The sequence below is a fragment of the Manihot esculenta genome, chromosome 11, assembly GCF_001659605.2.
Source record: "Manihot esculenta cultivar AM560-2 chromosome 11, M.esculenta_v8, whole genome shotgun sequence".
In the NCBI taxonomy this organism is placed as follows: domain Eukaryota; kingdom Viridiplantae; phylum Streptophyta; class Magnoliopsida; order Malpighiales; family Euphorbiaceae; genus Manihot; species Manihot esculenta.
Window position 1 is genome coordinate 15,290,645 of NC_035171.2, and position 26,935 is coordinate 15,317,579.

The following is a 26,935-nucleotide window of genomic DNA, read 5'->3' on the forward strand; positions in this document are numbered from 1 at the left end:
TGATGGGCTTTGGGACTGTGTCCTTCTTCAGGGCCCAGCCTCACCCCAGGGTGTAAGAAGTCCAGCGGTCATCAAGTGCCCCTTTTCCTTCTCAGTAGTTATTCTATGAGTGATGAGAGGGTAAATCCCTAAACCCCCATTATAATCGCGCGGCTCAAGGGAGGCTCCTGCCAAAACATACTTTCCCTGCCTTTACTCTTTTCAAATTCAAACTCCCCATTTCTCTCTAGACTCTGCTTCTCGCTTTGCTCTCTATATTTCGTCCCTTTTATCTTCTGCAAAATCTCTTTGAGGTACGTCTTTTGCTTTCTCTAATGGTTGTCCCTAGAATTTCTGATCTTGTAAATCTGAGGTCTAGCATCATATTTGCATCCCTCTCCAACTTCTTTTCTCGAGAATACCTGGATACCTCCTTCTACCGTATTAGGGCTCCTTTCCGCAATAAGAGTATCGTTCTTCCCGTTCCTCTGCCGCCGGGTTTGATTGACCCCCAACGGGATCGCAGCTTGGTCTTTTTTGTCAAGCAACGCGATTTTGGTCTGACCTTCCCTTTTTCTCTCTTCTTCATCGAGGTTTTCCGTTACTTCGGAATAACTCCTCTTATGCTCTCACCCAACTCCATTCTTTTTATGTGTTCCTTTGAATCCATCAACTTGTTCTAGGGTTTCACCCCTTTCTTCCATCTGGTCCATGCTAGCCAAGAGTTCTATTATTTTGCTCCCCGAGGAGAGTTGTCTATTTTCTTGGGGTACAAGGAATCCATTAAAGGTTGGGTTTAAGGTTTTGCTATGGTGGAGCTAAAGGAATTCTTGGGAATAACTTAGAATGTGGACCTCTCCTGGAGGGATATCTCCCCATACTGTAATGACCTGCCCTAGCTGCTCCTAGTGGACCAGATTTGCCTTCTCTGATTGACCTTTGTCTTGTAAAAGTATGATGTCGAGAAGTGCATATTCGTGTCCTCTCTTCGGGACTTCCAGGAAGCTGGTATTCGTCTATTGATGTTTTACTTGTCTCTTATGCCTTTTGCCTTTTTCTTGTATTTTATTTTTAACTATTAGTTGTTTTTATTTTTCACAGCCTCTTCCACGCCAATGGACAAGATTAAGCCCTCAAAGAACTTCATAATGACCAGGGAGAATATGAGGGCCACCCTGGAGGCCTTCCGGCCTAGTCGATCCATGGCAGATGTGACCCGGGAGGTTTTTCACGCCATCTCTCCGCTTGTGGCTGGCCGGACTGCTTCTCCTGCTCTTGCTTCTTCTCGGGCCTTGGTGCCTGCCTCTAAGGACTCTCGTTCTGCAGCCTCGAAGGCTTCTTCTACTTAAGGCAGGACTCCGGGCTCTTCCAAATCCCCTGCGGCTCTGAGGCCTAAGTCGACCTCCACTCCAGCTTCCCGAGAGCAAATCAGCATCGAGGAATCTATAGAGGGTGGATCTAAGGGGGGGGACCAAGGTTGCTCCCTCTGCACCACGGCCTAAGCAGGCTGCTGCCGCTAGTGCTATTGTGATTGGGGGTGCCACCCGCAAGCGAGCCCAATCTACCGAGGTCCCTCCTGAAGGCCAGGCCTCCAAGAAGGTACGCATGGCTGGGTCTCCTGAGGCCATTCTCCCTCCTCCCGCTGACAAAGGAAAGCATGCCGTAGGGCAGTTGTCTTCTACCCCTGACAACGAGCTCCTCAATGCTGCTGAAGTGACTCCTGGGTCCACAGCGACCTCTGTGGCTGAGATGCTATGCGAGAAGATGTTCTGCGGGATATCTAATGTCTCTGATCCTCACTTCCTTGCCCTCGCCAGCTATCTAGCCTGCTCCACTAAGCAACAGGTGACTTTTCGCTTGTGGTCCCAAGAGGAGCTGGGAGACAGCCTCTGAGAAATGCTCCTCATGGTAAGTCATTTTACTATTTTAAAGTCTGCTTTGTTTCCCTTGTTTTCTAACTCTTTTTGTTGCCTCCTTTCTGTCAGGCGCTTGGCATTTACATGGAGATCGATGCTCGGGATTAGTCCCTCCAGAGCTCGATGGACCAACAAATTGATGAGGCCCGTCTTGAGGAGAACATCGTGGCGACTGGTGAGGCCCATGGGCACATAATCGATCTCAAGAATCAACTCGAGGACCTCACCATACGCTTGGGGGAGTTGCGGGATAAGGTCGACAGGGCTTCTAAGTGGGCCTCTGCGATAGAGTCTCAATGGGATGAGGCTTTGGCGCAGCTGTCTTCTCTAGAGGAGTCCTGCCATGAACGGGATGAGGCTTAGGCTCAACGCGACGAGGCCCAGGCTTAGTGCGAGGAGGCAAGGGGTAGAAGCTTTGGCCCGAGTTGCTGTCCTTCGGCAGGAGCTCAACAAACATGCCGAGGACCTAAAAGGTATGGCCTTGGCAGCGGAGAAGTCACGGCTTTAGCAACAGCAACTCTGCTAAGAGGTCACTGCTCTGGAGGAGAGGTGTTATACCCTACTGAGGGACGCTAGGCTTGCAGAAGATAGGGTCTAACTGGCCTGTGAGGAGCGCCTGTAGGAGTATAAGGACTCTGCTGAGATGAAGGCCAAGATTCAGCAGGCCTGTGAAGTGTGACTTGAGGAGTACAAGGCTTCTGATGAGATGAAAGAGAAGTTATACAACTCAGCCTTCCGCATGTTCGCTTCCAAGTTCAATTAAGGCCTGAAGGCAGCCAGAGATGCCCCCTCCACTCCGTTAGCGGTCCTTCGAGCTCTCGAAGTCGAATCTGACGATGAAGAGGTACGCTACGGAGAGGATAACAATCCTTTGCCTAAAGGAGCTCCTCTCCCGCCAGCTGGACCTCAGGGGGAAGACACTATAAATAAGTCCTTGAACAATCTTGTCAGTTTTGGGCTCTTCTTTTGTATCTATAAATAAATAGATAAATAAATAAAGATATTTCTCTTTGTATATTTTGCCTCTGCATTTATTTATTTAGTTATTGCACTTTTATTTCTTATCTTTGACTTAGAGTTTGGATGTATGACGATCTGTGAATATGCAATAATAATAAGGATATTTCTCCTCAACGTATACTTTGTTTATAGTTAGATTATTTTTTGAATATATCGCTTTCTTTACCTTGTCGAGCTACTCAGTCCTTCGGGACTTAACTCATCCTCATCGTCTAACTTGTTAACTTCTTCTAACCTACGTTAACATAAAGAGCCTTAAGCTGTATGCTTACTTAGTAGATCCCAACTTACTTGACTTACTTAATTAACGGACTAAACTGTCCTCCACGTGATTTTGTCAAATGGATAGATCCGAGCTGAGAGCTCAAAATTTTGCTAAGTATTTAACTCATAAGTTTTTCTTATTCTCACGAGGGTACTTATGTCATTTACTCGCGACCTTCTCGGTGCCGTGAGCTCGGATATGTAATACTTATTTTATTTTTTTTTGTGTTTATCTGACGAACTCACTTGCGCTTGGAGGAATGATCATCTTCACATATAATTTTTTTCGCGGGTGGTGATCTCCTGGGCCTGTCCGAGCTGCAAGCTTGGACACATTATCCAATGTAATAATTAACAAAAATTATAAATTAAGCGCCATGAGCTATGGGCTTGTCCGAGCTACCAAGGATTTGTCCGATCCACGAGCTTAGTTGTTTTTGCGCATTTTGGCTGCTTTTGCGTGTTTAGAGCCTGTGGGCCCTTCCAATGGGGAGCTCGACTTTCTATTACTATCTTCCTTACTTAGCTTATTCTGCTGATTGTTTATATGTCACAAGTTCCTCCGAGTTGGGAGCTCGACTCTTTATTTTTGCTTAGGCTTTTTTGTATGCCTATAGCCTGTGAATTTGTCTGTGCTACGAGCTCAGGAGTTTGGAGTTTTATTTCCTGCATTTGGGTGTCCCGAGCTCTTTTTATGGGGTCAAACTTAGTTTCCTGCTTATGTGTTGAGCCTTGTACGGGCTATATTTTAGTCAGTCTGTTTGTTTTAGCCTTAGCTTTTTCGTTTGAAGGGGGGGCTCAAAGGCCTTTATTTATCCTCTATTGACCTTCATCCTCTCAGCTCGGTTTTGTGGTGCTGGAAGTCATTTTTCGAGGCCAGTCACCCACCTCACTAAGGACTTCTTATCTCTCTCAGCTCGATTCTATGGTGTTGGTGATCATTTTTTGAGGCTAATCACCTATCTCACTAAAGGCTTCTGACTCTCTCAGCTCGGTTTTGTGGTGCTGGTGGTTATTTTTCGAGACCAATCACCCATCTCACTGAGGGCTTCTTGTCCCTCTCAGCTCGATTTTTTTGGTGCTGGTGGTCACTTTCCAAGGCCAGCCACCCACTTCACTGAGGGCTTCTTGTCCCTCTCAGCTCGGTTTTTTGGTGCTGGTGGTCATTTTACAAGACCAGTAACCCACCTCACTGAGGGCTTCTTGTCCCTCTCAACTCGGTTTTTTGGTGCTGGTGGTCATTTTTCAATGCCAGTCACCCACCTCACTGAGGGCTTCTTGTCCCTCTCAGCTCGATTTTTTGGTGCTGGTGGTCACTTTTCGAGGTAAGTCACCCACCTCATTGAGGGCTTTTTGTCCCTCTCAGCTCGGTTTTTTGATGCTGGTGGTCATTTTCCAAGGCTAGTCACCCACCTCACTGAGGGCTTCTTGTGCCTGTTTTGAGAATACTTGGGATATATAGGGAAATGAAAGCAGCGTTTCTCATTCATTCATACTTTCAAAATACAGATTTTTACATTGTACATACTTTAAGGAAAGTATCTCTTCAGGTGTTGGATATTCCAGGCATGAGGCTCCAGGTTCCCTTGTAGGTCTTCGATCCGATAAACCCCAAACTTGACGACTTTAGTTATTCTGAAGGGGTCCTCCCAAGTTGGTGCCAATTTTCCTACTGCTGCTTTCTTCCTCGTAGCTTCTAATCTTCTCAGGGCCAGGTCTCCAACTTTTAGGCTTCTTTCCCTAGCTATATGGTTGTAATAGCGAGCTGCCTTTTGTTGATAAGCAGCAGTGCATACTTGAGCTTCTTCTAAGATTTCTTCTAGGGCGTCTAAGTTGCTTCTTAATTTCTCCCCGTTTGTGTCTTCGCTGTTGAATTGGACACGATGAGAAGGGATTTGTAGTTTGATGGTGACTACTTGTAACGATCCGGAAACCGGACCGCTACCAGCGTTAGGATCCAGATCGGCTTAAGGCCGCCAGGACCCGTAGCAAGCCTAACATACATCCTGTATACTTGTTTAATCCCATATATGATCAACATTTACATAAAAACTTTAAACTTTCTTTCTTTCATTCACCAAGCTTAACCTGTGCATGCACAACTCATAAACATAAAACCCCACACTGGAGCCCTCATCAAATGCTCCAATAGGGCAACATCTCATACATTAAGCTTGATTTACATAAACATCAGTAAAACTTTTATTAAAAAGATCATGTGAAAAAGGGATTAACTTTACATACTAGGGTCAAGCACAACTCTAAACCTCAATATACATCATTACATTACAATACATTACTATACTTTACATTACAATGTCTTTTTCATGTCCACAACTAGCTATTACATAAAACATTACTTTACTCTTGTTGACTTCCTGATCTATCCCGTACCTGCAAACCTGGGGGATTAAGGGAATGGGGTGAGCTACTAGAGCCCAGTGAGCAAAATAGCAAAACATTATATTTAAAATTCATGCTTTCATGAAATGCATCACATCACAGACAAATCACATTAAGGATGAACTTGTCACCAATAGCCCTCTACATTTCCATTAGTGCCAGAACGTGGAATGGGTCCTGGTCTTTCTCTTACATAACATATCATAACATTCCAAAGTGCCAGGGACGTAAAATGGGTCTTCCTGGACTTTCTCTTACATAGTGCCAGGGACGTAGAATGGGTCTTCCTGGACTTCCGTACCGTATCATCATCATATCATACCATATCATTTGATACAAGGGCTAAAGGGTCATCCAATGTTCATCCACATCAACAACATAATATGTAATGCAACATATTCGTGAATTCTAATGCAAACAACCTAATATATCTCATGGCATTCATGATGCATGAATCATGCTAAAACTTTTATTATTTGCTTTGAAACGTAAAGAGTCATTCTACTTACCTCAGGCTAGCTCTGACAAGACACTGAAGCAGCTATCTCACTGCTGGGGTCCTCGGTTCCTCGGGTCCGAACCTACACAGGTGGACTCAAATGAGGGACCAAACATACACGAACATGACTCGAAACTACTCCTAAAAAAATCCCCTAAAACACCTTAAAACAATCATAGAAAACATGCAAAGGAAGGCTGAACAGGGCACTTTCGGCGGCAGGTTCAGCGGCCGAAAGTCCCTCCAAAGCCGAAACTCAGCCACTTTCGGCGGCACCTTCGGCGGCCGAAAGTGGTTCCAGAGCCGAAACTCATGCATGTTCGGCGGCACCTTCGGCGGCCGAAACTCCCTTTCAGAGCCGAAAGTCCACTTTCGGGGGCAGGGTTCGGCAGCCAAAAGCTTGCCTCCACAGGCAGGTTCAGCGGCCGAAAGTCCCTTCGGCTGCCGAACCTGAGTTCTTCCAAAGTGGCAGAACTCAGCCATTCTAAGCACATTTGCCTCCCAAACCAAACCAACATGCATTTAGCTATTCTACAACATGCATTCACAAGCAAATAAGCATATAGGGGCCTCAAACTATCCTAAACCCCAACACAAACGTAAAAAGCAACTCAAACAGCATACATTACTCATAAACTCAACATTTACCCTAACAACAAACAACTAACTTAAACATGCATTTCTACCCCCCATGAACCTTCAAGAAACTTAGTCAAAACATGAAAAGAGGTGAGGATCTACTCTTACCTCTTGAAGATCGAGAGGAGAGACGATCTAACTCGGATGTGGGAGAGATCTAGCTCCTTGGGCCTCCAAACTTCAAAAACTTATTCTAAGCTCACAAATCTTCAAAAATCAAGTAAACGCTTGTTAACACTTGAAAGGTTTGAGGAAAAATCATCAAAATCAACCACGGGAGGGCATGGACTCACCGTTGGCCGAAAATAGGGGAGAAAGCTCGCCCATTTTCGGCCATGGGTCCTTTTATAGGTGGCTAGCCAGACCACCGTCGAAAGCCGAAGGCGACTCCAAAACGCATGCATGTTCGGCGGCCGAACATGAGCCACATTTGGAAGCCTAACGTGCCCCCCTAAACTATCCCACGTTTGGCGGCCGAACCTGGAAATGCCTCCATGGTCTTTTTCATTTAAAACCCAATTTCTTTCTTACTTAAAACCATAAAATACATTAAAGCATTTTATTAAAACATGATTTTACCCTTCTAGAGGTTTCCGACATCTGAGATTCCACCGGACGGTAGGAATTCCGATATCGGAGTCTAGCCGGGTATTACACTACTACCTCGGTGCCGAATGCCAATGTGAACGGTGTTTCTTTCGTCGGTGTCCGAGGGATAGTCCTGAACACCCATAGGATGCTGTTGAGTTCGCCCGCCCAGTTCTTCTTTGCTCCATCCAGTCGCTTTTTTAATCCCTAAAGGATGGCTCAGTTCATAACCTCCATCTAGCCATTTTTTTGAGGATGGGCCACCGAGGAGAACTTGTGCCATATGCCCATGTTCCTTATGAAATCCTTGAAGGACTTGCAGTCGAACTACTTGCCATTGTCTGATATAAGCGTCCTGGGTATGTCGAATCTGCAGATGATGTTGCCCCAGATGAAGTTTATCTCTTTGCGTGCTGTGATGGTGGGCACGACTTCAGCCTCAGGCCACTTGGAGAAGTACTTGACCGCTATTATCACGAACTTCTTCTATCCAGTGGTCTTAGGGAAAGGGCCCAAGATGTCTATGCCCCACTATGAAAATGGCCAAAGGCTGGATATACTAGACTATGGTGTGGCTGGGCTGTTGATGGCATTGGTAAATCTTTGGCAGATGTCGTACCTTCTGACGAATTCTTCTACTTCTTTCTTAACAGTGGGCCAATAATACTCTTGTCTGAAAATTTTATTTGCCAACATGCCTGCTCCTTCGTGCGCTCCACAAACTCCCTAATATATCTCCTTAATCACCCTAGCCGCTTCTTCTAGTCCCACATATCTGAGCCACGAACTGGACTTCCTCCTTCGGTATTGGGTCACCCTTACTGCCTTGGCAGCCCAAGATGCAATTTTTCTTGCCTCAGCTTTATCCTTAGGCAGCTTCCCTGTCTCTAGGTACTCCAAGTATGAGGTCATCCAATTCCTTTCTTCTTTGATCTGCATTATTGTGATGGGCTTTTCAAAAGTGGGGGTGCTGATGTGTTGTATGTACACCTCATCTAGGAGCTATTCCAGTTCTTCCTCAGATAACCGGCTAAGCAGGTTTGCTTCTTCGTTTTCCTCTCTAGGTATCCTCTGATACTGTACAACAATTCCCTGCTCGCCGAGCTCAGCTTCTACAGCTTGCACCTTGGCTAAGTATTTCTGCATGATGGGGTCCCTTGCTTGGTATGCCCCCGTTATTTGATTGATCACCAACTGGGAGTCACTGCTTATTTTGAGGTCGGTTGCCCCTACTTCTAACACTATCAGCATCCCGTTTATGAGGGCTTCATATTCTGCCATGTTATTGGAGGCTGTAAATTCCAGGCGCAAGGCATAGCAGACCTTGAATCCTTCTGGGCCTTTCAACAGTATTTCGGCTCTACTGCCCTTAGCGCTAAATGCCCCATCCACAAACAAATTCCAACTGAACTCTCTTGGTGGCTGATCTCCATCCCTTCCTTGAGCTAAGCTTGGCGACTCTCTACTTTGCTCTTGTTGTTCCTTATTGAAGGAGCATTCGGCTATGAAGTCAGTGAGGGCCTGGGCTTTGATGGCTGTCCGAGGTCAGTATTCGAGGCAGTACGGGCTGATTTCGATAGACCAGGTGAGCATCCCACCTGATGTTTCGAGTCTGTGAAGAATTTTCTTTAAGGGTTGATCTGTCATCACAACTCCCTGGTGGCTTTCAAGGTATACTCTGAACTTCCTCACCGCCAATAATAAGCGAATGCCAGCTTCTCTATGTTCATGTACCTGACCTCGGCATCTTTGAGCACCTTGCTAACATAAAATATTGGCTTCTCCTCTCCCCCTTCTTCTCTCATCAATACAGCACTGGTGGCTTATTTTGAGGCCGCTAGGTATATTAAGAGCTCTTCCTCGGCTAGTGGGCTGCTGAGCACATGTGGCGAACTGAGGTATTGCTTAAGGCTTCTGAAGGCCTGTTGGCAATCCATTGTCCATTCGAAGTTTGGGACTTTCCTTAGCTTCTTGAAGAATGGCAGGCACTGTTCTGCAGATTTTGACATAAGTATGTTGAGCGCTACCACCCTTCCTGTGAGCTTCTGCACATCCCTCACACAGGTCGGCTCTAGCATCTTCTGATGTGAACCAGCATGGGAAGCAAGGCAAGGATCCCTTGGAGCTACAACAAGGACCATTGACAAGGAATAAAGCAAGGAAGTACGGCGTTACTCTTGGATTGCATATTCAAGAATTTATTACAAGAGAGATGACTGAAATTGCTAGGGATAAGTGCGAGAAGGAACTTGAAGGTCATTCGAAGCTGATTACGTTGCTGGGTGTATGCATGGATGAAGCAGAAGCAAATTGAAGATTTGTAGCGCTCGCTACCATTATCAAAGTCGCGCTCGCGACATTCAGTTAGCCGAAGATACTTTTGTGTTTTGTGGAAGTTAATTTTGGAGCACATCATGGAGGAAGATAGTGGAGAATCAGCCCGAACCATAAGCAGGTTGTGGTTTCGTCCCTGAGGTTGTGGTTTCTGCTCGAACTATTGAGGCATACGAGAATGTGGTTGGTTTTTAAAGACTTGGCAGTTATTTTTGTTATTTTAGCTTGTTTCCCTGTTGGGATAGGAATTCTGACTTAGTATTTGTTTTCCTTTTCCAACTAGGTTTAGGTTTTTGCCTTACACTATAAATAAGGCCTTAAATTCTTATATCAGACACTTTTTTTGTTTTTTTGACAAATTTAATTCAGATTTGCTTTATGCAAATTTCGGCCTTCTTTGAGAGAGTGAGAGTTTGCTTCTTTCATTGATTGCATCACGAATCAGACCAACTTATCAATTTCGATTGTGGCGTTCTTCTGATCCGTTCTACAAAATCCTTCCGTTATTAGTGTTCTAGCTTCGCTAAGCTTAGGGTGCTATAGAGGGTGGTTTATCCACGTTCTTGGAATCTATATTAGAGGTGCGACGGGGTTTGAGGACTAAGTGCCATAGGGTTCCGCGTCATTTGGTATCAGAGCCAACAACAGGTAAATCTTTATCTATCTGTCTTTCTAGGGCTGTGTTATATTTTCGTTTTTTTGGTATCTTAGTTTCGAATTTCGTTAGGGTTCATTATCTTCAATTCGTTTCTGTTCAATTCGATTCCAATTGTTAGGTCCTGGATTGTCCATCCAAAATCATTGTGTTGCTTGCTATTTTGTTATTTGGCAATTCGGTTTCTTTTAGCAGCCATTATTTCCCTTCGAACTGAATCTGTTAGTGAATTTTTTTTTTTTTTTTTGATACACACTCAAGAATTTCGTGTGGTGTTGTTTGAGACCCAAGCAAGGGGATAGTGAGAGCAAAAAAAAAAAAAAAAAAAAAAAAAAAAAAAAATTGCTCCAACAAAAAAAATTTCTTTTTAGTCTTGCTATTTAAGTATTAAGGATCAGTTCTAGGTGGGTTACAATTAAGTGAAAATTTTGCTTCAGATTTTTTTTTCCACCATTGAGGGGCTGCTGTTCTTTTATTTCAAATTGCATAGTATAGTAGCATTCTTGGGGTGTCTTCAAACCAGCGTTTGGGGTAGAAGATTTAGGTCCATAAATCAGCTTACCAAGAGCGAGTTGGTTTTGATACATTCTGACCAGAATTGTCTATTTTATTGCCCTCTTGTTTCTATTTTGTTTTTGAGCTAGCGTTGAAATTCCATTACATTGCTGAGTATCATTTGTTTGTTTCGATACTTAGTTTTCAATCGTGTAGTGCAAACGTTCTTGTGCTGCCTCCGGATACTTGTCAAGTTGTCTTCTAGATGTCTAGGGATTAGGATCCTACCTTTTTGAACGTACTTGGCAGATTGGTGAGTGAACCTTGGTTCTGAAGTGCAATCGAAGAATCGGCAATAGTGAGGTAAGAGCGAAACACTTGTGAATTCTTTCTTTCAGTTACTAATTGTTTCTTGTGAGTTTCTCTGTTGTGGTCATGACTAGTGGGAATGGTAAAGATGTTGCTTCAAATTCTAGCAATTTTGAGACATATATGCAGCAAAGTAATGAGAAGATGGAAGAGATGGCAAGAATGATGGCCACCCTACAAGAGAACATGAATCTAATGATGAGGGAGAGGGTACAACAGCCCGCACCTCCAGTGAGATTACCACAACGAATCTTACCAAGGGGAGGCGAAGAGGAGGTCATTAGGAGAGCAGCAAGAGGAGGTCGAGGTGATCAGGAAGAGGTGGCTGAAAACTACCAAATTGTGACTGACAATGACCTTAGTTCCATCAAGATGAAGGTACCCGAATTTAAAGGGAATAACAATGCGGAAGAATACATTGAATGGGAGCGAAAGGTGGAACAAATTTTTGAGTGTCATAATTACTCAGAAGAAAAGAAGTCCCATATCGCAGCCGTGGAATTTAGGGGATATGCTACATTCTGGTGGGATCAACTCAAGTCTAGTAGAAGAGGAAAAGGATTGCGACCCGTGCCGGAGTGGGAGGCCTTGAAAGACTTAATGAGAATAAGGTTTGTTCCTTCTCATTACTATAGGGATTTGTATAATAGGTTGGCAAGACTGGTCCAAGGTGGTAAGAGTGTTGAAGAATACCACAAGGAGATGGAGATGACCATGGCCAGGGCTGACATTGAGGAGGATGAACAAAGGCTAATGTCCAGATTTCTGGGAGGTCTAAATTCCAACATTGCAAGTGAGCTGGAAATGTATGATTACAATTCCATGGAAGAGTTAGTTGAGAAGGCCATGAAGATTGAAAGGAAAATCAAGAACAAGAGCTCCACCAAATATGGGAAGTTCCAGAATGTGGGAGGAAGTAGTTCAACCTTTAAGGGGTCTTCAAATGATTTGCCCTCAAAAGGTGGAGATTTCAAGAATTCCTTCCAAAGGAGCAATCCTCCACCTACAAGTGGAAAAGGGATGAATGGAGGTTCAAATAAGCAGCAGTCAGGTATTCCTAATACTACTCCTAGTAGAAATATTAAGTGTTTCAAATGTTTAGGAAATGGGCATATTGCATCTCAATGTCCAAATAGGAGAGTTATGATTGCTACTGATGATGGGGGTTTAGTTTCTGATTCTGACCATAGTGATGGTGATAATAATGATATGAATGATATGCATGATGATGTTGATGAGTGTGAAGAAGAAGTTGAGAATGCGTTGGTTGCTGAACGTGGTGATATGTTAGTTGCTAGGCGTGCTTTGAATATGCAAGTGAAAGAAGAAGGTCTAGAGCAACGAGATAACATATTTTATACTAGATGTTTAGTTGAGGGTAAAGTTTGTATGCTCATCATTGACAGTGGTAGTTGCACCAATGCTGCAAGTGAGACAATGGTGGAGAAGCTGAAATTGACTTGTTTAAAACATCCACATCCATATAGACTACAATGGTTTAATGATAGTGGAGAGGTGAAGGTTACTAAACAAGTGAAGATACCATTCTCTATAGGCTGGTATAAAGATGGAGTGTTGTGTGATGTAGTTCCTATGCAAGCTGGCCATATGTTGTTAGGAAGACCATGGCAATTTGATAGGAAGGCGCAGCATGATGGGTATTCAAATAGGTACACATTTACCTATGAAGGAAAGCTGGTTACTCTTGTACCATTATCACCGTTGGAGGTGTATGAAGATCATCGGAAGATGCATGAAAAAGCAAAGCAAGATTCGACCAAAAGGGGTGCTACTTTAAAAATTAAGGGAAGTGCGAGAGAACATGATAAGGAGAGTGAATGTGAGAAGAAATTGGGAAAGGAGGCCAGAAAAGAAAATAATCAAATAAATGGCCCATTGGTGAGAGAAAACCAAGGAAAGGTGAAACAAACTTTTTATGCGAAACCAAGAGAGCTTAAATTTGCAATATCTAACGAGCAGCCGTTATTGCTCATTAGATATAAAGAAACTTTGTTTACTAATGTTGATGTTTCACTTGACCATTTGCCTTCTAGTTTTGTGTCTATGTTGCAGGGTTTTCAAGATGTGTTTCCAGAGGAGCTGCCTAGTGGTTTACCGCCATTAAGGGGAGTTGAACACCAAATCGACTTCATACCTGGTTCGACGATTCCAAATAGACCAGCATATCGAAGTAACCCAATGGAGACCAAGGAGATGCAACGACAAGTGGAGGAGCTGTTGGAGAAAGGCTTGATTAGAGAGAGCTTAAGCCCTTGTGCCGTTCCTGTTTTGCTGGTACCAAAGAAAGATGGCACGTGGAGGATGTGTGTCGATTGTAGGGCTGTAAATAAGATCACGGTGAAGTATCGACATCCCATTCCACGACTTGACGACATGTTGGACGAGTTACATGGTGCAAGGTATTTTACTAAAATTGATCTTATGAGTGGATATCATCAAATTCGTATGAAACCTGGGGATGAGTGGAAAACAGCTTTTAAAACAAAATATGGCCTATATGAGTGGTTAGTAATGCCTTTTGGGTTGTCTAATGCACCGAGTACATTTATGAGATTAATGAACCATGTTTTGAGAGCTTATTTGGGCAGATTTGTTGTTGTTTATTTTGATGACATTCTGATCTATAGTAAGACATTAGATGAGCATTTAGAGCATGTTAGGATAGTGTTGGAAGCTTTGAGAACAGAAAACTTATATGCCAAGCTTAAGAAATGCACATTTTGCATGGATAGGCTTGTTTTTCTTGGCTTTGTTGTGAGTGCACAGGGATTAGAAGTTGATGAAGAGAAAGTGAAAGCTATAAAGGAATGGCCTGTTCCTAAGAATGTGACTGAAGTGAGGAGCTTCCATGGGCTAGCAAGTTTCTATAGAAGATTCGTGAAGGATTTTTCTACCATTGCAGCACCACTCACTAGCATTATCAAAAAGGAGGTTGGATTTCAGTGGGGAGAAGAGCAGCAAAAGGCGTTTGAGAATTTGAAAGGGAAGTTGACATCTGCACCTGTCTTAGCTTTGCCTAATTTTGATTCAATTTTTGAGATTGAATGTGATGCTTCTGGTGTAGGTATTGGGGCTGTGCTGATGCAAGAGAAGAAGCCAATAGCATATTTTAGTGAAAAACTCAATGGTGCACAACTGAGTTATTCTACATATGACAAGGAGTTACATGCTTTGGTGAGGGCGTTGGACGTGTGGGAGCATTACTTGCTGCCAAAGGAGTTCGTGATTTATACTGACCATGAATCCCTCAAGCATTTGAAGGGCCAAGGTAAGTTGAACAAACGGCATGGTAAGTGGATCGAACGAATTGAGAGATTTCCATATGTGATTAAGTACAAGCAAGGTAAAGATAACGTTGTTGCTGATGCGTTGTCTAGGAGATATACATTACTTTCTGTTTTGAGTTCTAAGTTGCTTGGATTTGAGTATATTAAGAACTTGTATGTTGGTGATGTTGATTTTGGCAATGTTTATGTTGCATGTGAACAAGGAGCTTTTAATTCATTTTATAGGCATGAGGGATATTTATTTAAGGGAAATAAATTATGTGTGCCCAGATGTTCCATGCGTGAATTGCTTGTTTTGGAATCTCATTGTGGTGGTTTAATGGGGCATTTTGGTGTGTCTAAGACTTATGATATTCTGTTTGAGCATTTTTATTGGCCATCTATGCGTAAGGATGTTGGGAAGTTATGTTCTGCTTGTATTGCATGTAGACAGGCGAAATCTAAGTCTATGCCTCATGGTCTTTATATGCCATTGCCTGTACCTAGTTCTCCTTGGATTGATATTAGCATGGATTTTGTGCTTGGTTTGCCTAGAACTAAGAGAGGTAGAGATAGTATTTTTGTGGTGGTTGATAGGTTTAGTAAGATGGCACATTTCATTGCATGTCATAAAGCTGATGATGCGAAAGTTGTTGCTGATTTGTTCTTTCGCAATGTTGTGCGCTTACATGGAGTGCCTCGGACTATTGTTTCTGATAGGGATACAAAGTTCTTGTCCCATTTTTGGCGTGTTTTGTGGAGTAGACTAGGAACTAAGCTTTTATTCTCTACTACTTGTCATCCACAAACAGATGGGCAAACTGAAGTTGTGAATCGTACTCTTGGTACGTTATTGCGATCTATAGTGGGTAAGAATTTGGCTACTTGGGAAGATTGTTTACCTTTTATTGAATTTGCTTATAATCGTTCTATTCATTCTTCTACAGGTTATTCGCCATTTGAGCTAGTTTATGGCTTTAATCCACTAACTGTTCTTGATCTTTTGCCATTACCTTCTAATGAACTTGTAAGTTTAGATGGAGAGAAGAAAGCTGACTTGGTGAAAGCTTTGCATGAGAAAGCACGAGCTAACATGGAGAAAAAGAACAAGACGTATGCTGATATTGCGAATAGGGGTCGCAAGAAGATGGTGTTTGCTCCTGGAGAGTGGGTTTGGGTGCATTTTCGCAAGGAGAGGTTCCCAAATCAAAGGAAGAATAAGCTGGATGCGCGTGGTGATGGTCCATTTCAAGTCTTGGAGAAGATCAATGACAATGCTTATAAGATTGACTTGCCTGGTGAGTATGGTGTTAGTGCCACTTTTAATGTTTCTGATTTGTCTCCTTATGACGATGCAGATTTGAGGACAAATCTTTTTAAAGAAGGGGAGAATGATGTGAACCAGCATGGGAAGCAAGGCAAGGATCCCTTGGAGCTACAACAAGGACCATTGACAAGGAATAAAGCAAGGAAGTACGGCGTTACTCTTGGATTGCATATTCAAGAATTTATTACAAGAGAGATGACTGAAATTGCTAGGGATAAGTGCGAGAAGGAACTTGAAGGTCATTCGAAGCTGATTACGTTGCTGGGTGTATGCATGGATGAAGCAGAAGCAAATTGAAGATTTGTAGCGCTCGCTACCATTATCAAAGTCGCGCTCGCGACATTCAGTTAGCCGAAGATACTTTTGTGTTTTGTGGAAGTTAATTTTGGAGCACATCATGGAGGAAGATAGTGGAGAATCAGCCCGAACCATAAGCAGGTTGTGGTTTCGTCCCTGAGGTTGTGGTTTCTGCTCGAACTATTGAGGCATACGAGAATGTGGTTGGTTTTTAAAGACTTGGCAGTTATTTTTGTTATTTTAGCTTGTTTCCCTGTTGGGATAGGAATTCTGACTTAGTATTTGTTTTCCTTTTCCAACTAGGTTTAGGTTTTTGCCTTACACTATAAATAAGGCCTTAAATTCTTATATCAGACACTTTTTTTGTTTTTTTGACAAATTTAATTCAGATTTGCTTTATGCAAATTTCGGCCTTCTTTGAGAGAGTGAGAGTTTGCTTCTTTCATTGATTGCATCACGAATCAGACCAACTTATCAATTTCGATTGTGGCGTTCTTCTGATCCGTTCTACAAAATCCTTCCGTTATTAGTGTTCTAGCTTCGCTAAGCTTAGGGTGCTATAGAGGGTGGTTTATCCACGTTCTTGGAATCTATATCAGAGGTGCGACGGGGTTTGAGGACTAAGTGCCATAGGGTTCCGCGTCATCTTCAGTATGGCTTCCACCTTTTCTGGGTTTGGCTCGATGCCCTTTCCACTAACCATGTAGCCCATAAATTTTCCTCCTCTGATGAAAAAAGCACACTTCACCTGGTTCAGTCTTATTTTGTACTGTTCTAGCACTCCGAATACTTCTTTTAGGTCGGCCAAGTGCTGCTGGAAGGTCTGGCTTTTTACCACCATGTCATCTACGTATATTTCTACATTTCTCCCTATCTAGCCCTTGAAGATTTTTTCATCAATCTTTGATATGTTGCCCCTGCGTTTTTTAGCCCGAAGTGTAACGACCCGAAAATCGGACCGCTACCGGCGCTAGGATCCAGGTCGGCTTAAGGCCGCCGGGACCCGTAGCAAGCCTAACATGCAATCCTGAAAAACCTGTTTAATCCCATACATGATCAAGAAAATACATAAAAATTTAAAACTTTTCTTTCGTTCATACACCAAACTCAACCTGTGCATGCACTGAACATAAACATAATCATAATCATGACCCCTCTGTGGGATCTCAATCAATGCCCCAAAAGGGCGATACATCATAAGTTGAGTTGGTTTGCATAATCATCATAAAACATATAAGATCATGTATTGAAAGGGATATCTTAAACATATAGTCAAGCACAACCTCTAATCCCCAAAGTCATTACATACTTAAAACTGTACTTTTACATAACATTAATACATTTATCATGTCCACACTATCTATTACATACACAAAACTTCATAACTCTTGTAAACCTCCTGGTCTACCCTGTACCTGCAATCCTGGGGAAAATGGGAGAGGGGTGAGCTACTAGAGCCCAGTGAGCAGAATAATAAAAACATTTAAATCATATGGATCATGGAATGCATCACATCACAGCTAATCACATCAAGGATGAACTTGTCACCAATAGCCCTCTACATAGACCAACTGTGCCAAAACGTAGAATGGGTCCTGGTCTTTCCCTTACATAGCATAACATAACAGTGTCCAACTGTGCCAGAACGTAGAATGGGTCCTGGTCTGATACGGATCCAATAGGACAAATTTCTAAAAATGGTGTGGAGCAAACTTATATCATTCCAATGGATCCAAGAGTCGTTCAACATCATATTCATATAATCCATATATATTTGGGGCGTGCTTTATTTCATATGGGACAGATTTGGTGCAACACTTGCAATCATAGGCTGAGGGAGCCTAATCAAACCTATGGGCTAGAACTACATAAAGGAAAGCCTAAAGTGAAGATCAAGTAAGGCTTTTGTGAAGATTCAACTTTGTTATGATGGGCTTGCTAGTTTTATTATTTAAACACTTGTTTTATTTTAGTTTTGTTTGGGCTTGTATTCTGGCCATATTTTATCTTTTAAGTTTTAGAGTGTTGGGCCATGTTGTGGGCTTATATTTTAATACCTATGTGTTATTTTAGTGTGTGATTAAACTTGGGTCTTATGTGTTTAAGTCAGGCCCAAGAAGAGTGTCTTAGGGTTTTATTTGTTTTTCTCCTTACTATATAAGGATAAGAAACAATTGTAAGAGAGAGCTTTGAAATCAAATTATCAGAATTATTTTCATGCCTTTGGCGTGTATTGCTTTGAGTGAGAGTGAGGATTTGCTTTCATCAATTGCACCAGGAATCTCGATTAACTTATCAACTATTTGTTGTGGCGTTTGTCAGATTTTCATCTAAATCCTTCAATCATTGGTGTTTCAGCTTCTCTAAGTGTGGGGTGCCATAGGAGGTGGGTTTATCAGATCTTTGAATTCCATATCTACTTGTGCGTGTGGGTTTGAGGCTTGTGCCATAGGGTTCCGCGTCATGGTCTTTCTCTTACATAGTGCCAGCGAACGTAGAATGGGTCCCACTGGTCTTACATTCCGTACCGTACATATCACATCGTCACATCGTAGATCGAGGGCTATGGATCATCCAACATTCATCCACATCAACATTAAAATGTGCAATGCAACATATTCGTGAATTCTAATGCAAGCAACCTAATTCATCACATGGCATTCATGATGCGTGAAACATGCTGAAAAGTCCATTATTTGCTTTAAAATATAATAAGTTATTCCACTCACCTCTGGATAGCTCCGACCAGACACTGGAGCAGCTGACTCACTGCTGGGGTCTTCGGTTCCTCGGGTCCGAACCTACACAGGTGGACTCAAATGAGGGACCAAACAAACATGAACATAACTCTAAACTACTCCCCAAAAACCCCCTAAAACATCATGAAACAATCATAGAAAAACATGCAAAGGAAGGCAGAACAGGGCAGGTTCGGCGGCACCTTCGGCGGCCGAAAGTCCCTCCAGAGCCGAAACCCAGGCAGGTTCGGCGGCACCTTCGGCGGCTGAAAGTCCCAGACAGAGACAAAAGTCTCTTTTCGGGGGCAACTTCGGCAGCCGAAAGGCCTGCCTCCCCAGCCATGTTCGGCGGCCGAAAGTTCCTTCGACTGCCGAACCTGGTTTCTGCCAAAGGGCAGAAACTTGGCTCCCTTAAGCACATTTGCCTCCAAAACTTCTAATCATGCATTTAGCTCAACCAAAACATGCAAATATACATACATTGGCTCCTAGGGGCTTCAAACTAACTTAAACCCCAACTACAACACACAACAACAACATAATCCAACATACATTGCTCAAAACATAACATTAATTCAAAACCTAACTATGAGCTAAACATGCATTCTACCCCATAGATTTTGCATAAAACTTACTTTAAACATGAAATGAGCTTAAGATCGGCTCTTACCTCTTGAAGATCGAGAGAGAGACATCCTAAACTCGGAGGTGGGAGATTTTTGAGTTCTTGAACCTCAAAGCTCCAAAACTTGCTTTAAACTCGAAAATCTTCAAAACAAAGCAAAGACTTGTGAAAATCTTGAAAGATTTGAAGGAAAAACTCAAGGATTGGTGAGGAACGGCGGAGAGCTCACCTTGGCCGACAATGGGGAGAAAACTCGCCCGTTTTCGGCTAAGGGACCCTTTTATAGTGGCTGGCCAGGCCACGTTCGGGGGCCGAACGTGCCTCCGCATGCATGCCATGTTCGGCGGCCGAACCTGGACTTTCCTCAACCTATGCCTTTGGGGGCCTAAGGCACACCCGAAATGCCTGCATGTTCGGCGGCCGAACTTGAGGTTCGGCGGCCGAACCTGGGTTTTCCTCCAAGGTTATTTTTATTCAAAAACTCATTTCCTCTTTACTTAAAATCATTAAAAACATTAAAACATTTCATGAAAACATGGTTTTACCCTTCTAGAGGTCTCAGACATCCGAGATTCCACCGGACGGTAGGAATTCCGATACTGGAGTCTAGCCGGGTATTACACGAAGGGCATGGGCTTGTAGCAATAAGTTCCATCTTCAGTTATGAACGAGGTCTTCTCTTCATCCGACCTGTCCATTGGAATTTGATGATAACCAGACATTGCATCAAAGGACAACATGTAGTCATAACCGACCGTGGAATCGACCATTTTATTAATGTCGGGAAGGGGATAACAATCTTTGGGACAAACCTGGTTCAGGTCGGTAAAGTCTATACACATTCTGTATTTTCCATTGGCTTTTTTAACTAACACAGGGTTTGCTAACCACTGAGGGTACATAACTTCCCTAATGAACCATGCCTCATCTAACTTCTGAACCTCTTCTCGAGTAGCCTGTTGTTTCTCCTTCCCGAACACCCTTTTCTTCTGCTTTATCGATTTAGCTCCAAGGAGAACATTGAGCTTGTGGGCCATCACCTTAGGGTCTATTTCTGGCATGTCAGAAGGCTTCTAGGTGAAGCTTGAGGCATGTCCTCTGATAAAGGCCATTGCTGCCGCTTTCTGGTCTTGGTCTAAGCTCGCGTTGAGGCTAAAGACTTTGTCAGCTTCTTCTTCGGATAATGGTAATGTCTCCAGCTCGTCAACGGGCTCCATCCTGACCTCCTTCTTTTCATCATGGACTTCCATGACCTCCGAGTTCACCTCCATAGCTGCTACATGTGGCTCTGCTACCATGGCTAGATACACTGCCCGAGCTTCCTCCTGCCATTCTTGGACTACCCCTACCCATGTCTAGGGATGAGCATTAGGTCGGTTTGGTTCAAAATCGAACCGAACCAAATAAATCAAAAACTGAAATTTTAGTGTTTATGAAAACCGAACCGATTTTGGTCAGAAATCAAATCGAACCGAATCGGTCTGATTCGGTTCGATTCGGTTTGGTTTGATCGGTTTCGATTTTTAATAATTTTTTTTATTTTTTACACTTTATTTTTAATATTTTAAATTTTAATTAAAATATTTTAATCTTAATATAATTTAATTTCTCTATATTATTGAAAAAACATATTATTATCACTAATCGGTTCGGTTTAGTTTTTTTGGTTTTTTTCTGATCAAAACCGAACCGAACCGAAATAACCAAAATTTTTAAAATTAAAAACCGAACCGAACCGAAATGTATAAAAAACCGAACCAAATTTTCAAATCGGTTTGATTCGGTCGGTTTTTTCGGTTTGAACCGAATACTGCTCACCCCTACCCCTGTCTCTATTGAAAACTTCATGGTTAGGTAACTGATGCTGGTTACTGCTTCAAAATCGTACAACACTAGCCTTCCCAGAATTGTGTTATAGCTTAATGGGAGCTTCACCACCAGAAAAAACTGCATAGTGGGTACGGGACAGGGCCGGTTCTCCCAATGTCAGGGCCACCTTCACATTCCCCTCTACTGCCACCGGTGTTCCCCCTATCCCCTTGACCGGGGCCTAATCCCTCACCAGCTGCTCCTCTGGTATTCTCATCTGTTGAAAGACCCTGTAGGGCAGCAGGTTCACCTTGCTCCGGTCGTCTACCAGGATCTTGCAGACCTTGAAATTTTGAATGACAGCCTCGATGACTAAAGTGTTGTCGTAGGGCATCTAAATTCTGTGAGCGTCTTTAGGGGAGAAAGAGATGGTCACTGAGGAGTGCTCTACTATTCGTAGGACTCCGTTGCTGCTCCACTCTCCATTCTGGCGTCTCTTCTTCCCTCTCCTGCTCATCCGACCTTCAGTTCCCCCCACGATCATGGTGATGGTTCCATTGGAGCCGTCATTCACTGTCCTTGCTCCCTATCTACGGGGCCTCTTCGCTATGGCATTCTATTGGGGCCTCTCTCCTTTGGTTTCTTCAAGAAGTTTTGGAGATGCCCCCTCTTAATCAGCCTCTTTGTCTCATTGATCAATTGGTAGTAGCTGTTGGTATCATGGCCATGGGTCTAGTGGTATTGGCAGTACTTATCTAGATCCCTCCAATTGGCGTCAGCTCTTATGGGCTTAAGCCATTGGATGAAGTCCTTGTCCTACACCGCCATGAGCACTTCGGCTCTAGATGCATTCAAGGGAGTGATTGCCTCGGGGACTCGGTGTAACGATCTGAAAATCGGACTGCTACCTGCGCTAGGATCCGGGTCGACTTAAGGCCGCCGGGACCCGTAGCAAGCCTGACATATAGCCTGTAAACCTGTATAATCCCATACATGATCAACAACATGCATAAAAATTTAAACTTTTCTTTTAAACATCCAACTCAACCTGAACATACATGTACATAGTCATGATCATAATCATGATCCCTCTGTGGGATCTCCTCAATGCCCCAACGGGCGATACAACCTGAGATGAGTTGGCTTAAACATAAACATTATAAAACATTTCTATAGATCATGTATCACAAGGGATAACAATACTCATAGGGTCAAGCACATCTATAACCTCAATATACCTCATTACATAACATACTGAATCTCTTACATTACAATAGTACAAATGTCATGTCCACAATCTAACTATTACATAGACATACTTCAAAACTCTGGCTAACCTCCTGGTCTACCCTGTACCTGCACATCTGGGGTTAGGGGAGAGGGGTGAGCTACAAAGCCCAGTGAGCAGAATAGTAGAAAACAATATATTAAAATTTCATGCTTTCATGGAATGCAACACATCACAACAAATCACATCTCGGATGGTATTGTCACCAATAGTCCTCTACATAGTCCAACTGTGCCGGGACGTAGAATGGGTACAACCGGTCTTTCTCTTAACATAACATAACATATCATACAGTCCAACTGTGCCAGGGACGTAGAATGGGTACAACCTGGACTTCCTTTTACATCGTGCCAGGGACGTAGAATGGGTACAACCTGGACTTCCATACCATCTCATGCCATAACATCATCATATCATATGAGGACTAAAGGATCATCCAATAACCAATCCACATCAACATCAACATCATAAATGCAATGCAACATATTCGTGAATACTAATGCAAACAACCTACTATATCTCATGGCATTCATGATGCATGGATCATGCTCAAAATTCATATTTCATTTATTTTAAAACTTAAGGTTTATTCCACTCACCTCTGGCTAGCTCTGACAACTCTGTAGCAGCTGGCTCACTGCTGGGGTCCTCGGTTCCTCGGGTCCGAACCTACACAGGTGGACTCCAATGAGGGACCAAACATACATAAACATAACTCTAATATACTCCCCAAAAACCCCCTAAAACATCATGAAACAATTACATAAAAACATGTAAGAAATGGCTGGACAGGACACTTTCGGCGGCAGGTTCGGCGGCCGAAAGCCCCTCTAGAGCCGAAAGTCAGGCAGGTTCGGCAGCACCTTCGGCGGCCGAAACTCCCAGACAGAGGCGAAACTCATGCATGTTCGGCGGCACCTTCGGCGGCCGAAAGTCCCAGACAGAGACGAAAGTCTCTTTTCGGGGGCAAGCTTCGGCAGCCGAATGCTGCCTCCACAAGGGGGTTCGACGGCCGAAAGTTCCTTCGGCTGCCGAACCTGGTTTCTTCCCGAAGGGCAGAAACTTGGCTCACATGAGCCTCTTGCCTCCCAAAACCTCAAATCATGCATAAACTTGTTCTAAAACATGCATACATATCATACATTACACCTAGGGGTCTCAAACTAGCATATACCCCAACTACAACACTTCAAACACACAAAAATCAACATACATTGCTCATCAAAACATCAAAACCCATAAACTCATCAACAAGCCTAAACATGCATCTCTACCCATAAAACAACTTAATGCTTGTTTAAAACACATAACAAGGGTGGATCCGAGCTTACCTCTTGAAGAAACGAGAGGAAAGGCGATCCTAGCTTGGAGATGGAGAGATTGAGCTCTTTGAACCTCCAAGTACCCAAAACTTGCTCTTTACTCACAGATCTTCAAAACAGAAGTTAAAACCCGTGAAAATCATGGAAGATCTAAGGAAAACACTCAAGATCGAGGGAGGGGTGGCGGAGACTCACCTTGGCCGACAACGGGGGAGAAAAAGCTCGCCCGTGCGGACCTAAGGGACCCTTTTATAGGTGGCTGGCCAGGCCACGTTCGGGGGCCGAAAGTGCCTCCGCATGCATGCCATGTTCGGCGGCCGAACTTGGGTTTCGGCGGCCGAACCTGAACTTCCCTCACTCATGCTTTCGGGGGCCTAACGTGCCTCCAAAACGCATGCATGTTCAGCGGCCGAACTTGACTTTCGGCGGCCGAACCTGGGTTTTCCTCCAAAGACTTTTCATGCAAAAACTCATTTAATTTTCATACTAAAAACCATGAAATACCTTAAAACATTTTATGAAAACATGTTTCTACCCTACTAGAGACTTCCGACATCCGAGATTCTACCGGACGGTAGGAATTCCGATACCGGAGTCTAGCCGGGTATTACATTCTCCCCCCCTTAAGAACATTCATCCCCGAATGTACCTCAACTAGCACACATAGCATGGCATAAAACATAACATACATACATAACACATAAACACATAGGGATCTAACCTTAAAAGAGATGAGGGTACTGCTGGAGCATAGACTCCCGTGTCTCCCAAGTGCATTCTTCCAAATTGTGGTGGTTCCACAGGACTTTCACCATCGGGATTTCCTTGTTCCTTAACTTTCTGATCTGGGTGTCTATGATCCGTACTGGCTGTTCAACATAGGTGAGATCCTTTTGGACCTCCACATCAGGCTCACTAAGAACCTTGCTCGGATCTGACACAAACTTCCTCAACATTGAAACATGGAAAACCGGATGGATTCTTTCCATTGAAGCAGGTAAATCCAGCTTGTACGACACATTCCCAATCTTTTGCAAGATTTCAAAGGGTCCGATGTATCGTGGGGCTAGTTTACCTTTCTTCCCGAAGCGAACCACTCCCTTCATTGGAGACACCTTGAGCAATACCAGATCCCCCTCCTGAAACTCTAACTGTCTTCTGCGGACGTCTGCATAGCTCTTCTGTCTACTGGCAGCAGTCTTCATTCTCTCTCTGATTATGGGTACCACCCTGCTGGTGATCTCTACTAGCTCAGGCCCTGCCAAGGCCTTTTCTCTAACTTCCTCCCAGCAAACAGGTGATCTGCACTTCCTTCCGTACAAAGCTTCATATGGAGCCATCCCGATGCTAGCATGATGGCTGTTGTTGTAGGCAAACTCCACCAAAGGTAGATGCTGCCTCCAAGAACCGCCAAAGTCCAGCACACACATTCTGAGCATATCCTCGATAGTTTGGATGGTCCTTTCTGACTGTCCATCAGTCTGGGGGTGGAAGGCAGTGTTGAAATCCAACCTAGTACCCATGGCATTCTGCAGACTCCGCCAAAACCTGGAGGTGAACTGGGGCCCTCTATCCGACACTATCGAAACCGGAACCCCATGCAGCCTGACAATCTCATCCACATATACCTGCGCCAACTTGTCCACAGAGTAGCCACTCCTGACAGGAATGAAGTGAGCAGATTTTATGAGTCTGTCCACAATCACCCATATGGAGTCCACTCTGTTGGACGCCGCCGGTAACCCCACTACGAAGTCCATAGCTATATTCTCCCATTTCCACTCTGGAATAGGTAGCGGGTTAAGCATTCCAGCCGGCTTCTGATGTTCCAGCTTCACCCTCTGACATTGTAATACCCGGCTAGACTCCGGTATCGGAATTCCTACCGTCCGGTGGAATCTCGGATGTCGGAAGTCTCTAGTAGGGTAGGAACATGTTTTATAAAATGTTTTCATGAATTTTAATGTTTTAAGTATGAAAATTAAATGAGTTTTTGCATAAAAAGTCTTTGGAGGAAAATCCAGGTTCGGCCGCCGAAAGTCAAGTTTGGCCGCCGAACATGCATGCGTTTTGGAGGCACGTTAGGCCCCCGAAAGCATGAGTGAGGGCAGTCCAGGTTCGGCCGCCGAAAGTCAAGTTCGGCCGCCGAACATTGCATGGATGCGGAGGCACATTCGGCCCCCGAACGTGGCCTGGCCAGCCACCTATAAATGGGGCACTTAGCCGAAATGGGCGAGCTTTCTCCCATTTTCGGCCACAGCAAGCTTCCGACCTTCCCTTTGCAAATCTTGTATTTTTCCTCCAAATCCCCACCATTTTTCTTGAGTTTTAAGCTTGCATTGAAGGTTTTGAGCTTTTAAACCAAGTTTTGGAGCTTTGGGAACTCAGGAGCTCATTTTCGTGGATCTCCAAGTTTAGGTCGTCTCTCTCTCGATCTTCAAGAGGTAAGAGCCGATCTTAAGCTCCTTATATGTTTTAAAGAAGTTTTAAGAAGTTTTATGGGGTAGAAATGCATGTTTAAGTTAGTTGAGCTATGTTAGGTTTTATGTGATTTTTGAGCAATGTGGCATGTTTGAGTATGTTTGAAGTGTTGTAGTTGGGGTATATGCTTGTTTGAGGCCCCTAGGAGCTTGTATGCATGTTTTGGTTGAGTGGTATGCATGATTTGTGAGTTTGGAGGCGAAAATGCTTGAGGGAGCCAAGTTTCTGCCCTTTGGCAGAAACCAGGTTCGGCAGCCGAAGGCACTTTCGGCCGCCGAACATGGCTGGGGAGGCAGGCCTTTCGGCTGCCGAAGTTGCCCCCGAAAAGAGACTTTCGTCTCTGTCTGGGACTTTCGGCCGCCGAAGGTGCCGCCGAACCTACCTGAGTTTCGTCTCTGTCCAGGACTTTCGGCCGCCGAAGGTGCCGCCGAAAGTGCCCTGTTCAGCCACTTCATGCATATCTCTATGTGATATTTTCAGGATGTTTTAGGGGGTTTTTGGGGAATGTATTAGAGTTATGTTTATGTATGTTGGTCCCTCATTGGAGTCCACCTGTGTAGGTTCGGACCCGAGGAACCAAGGACCCCAGCAGTGAGCCAG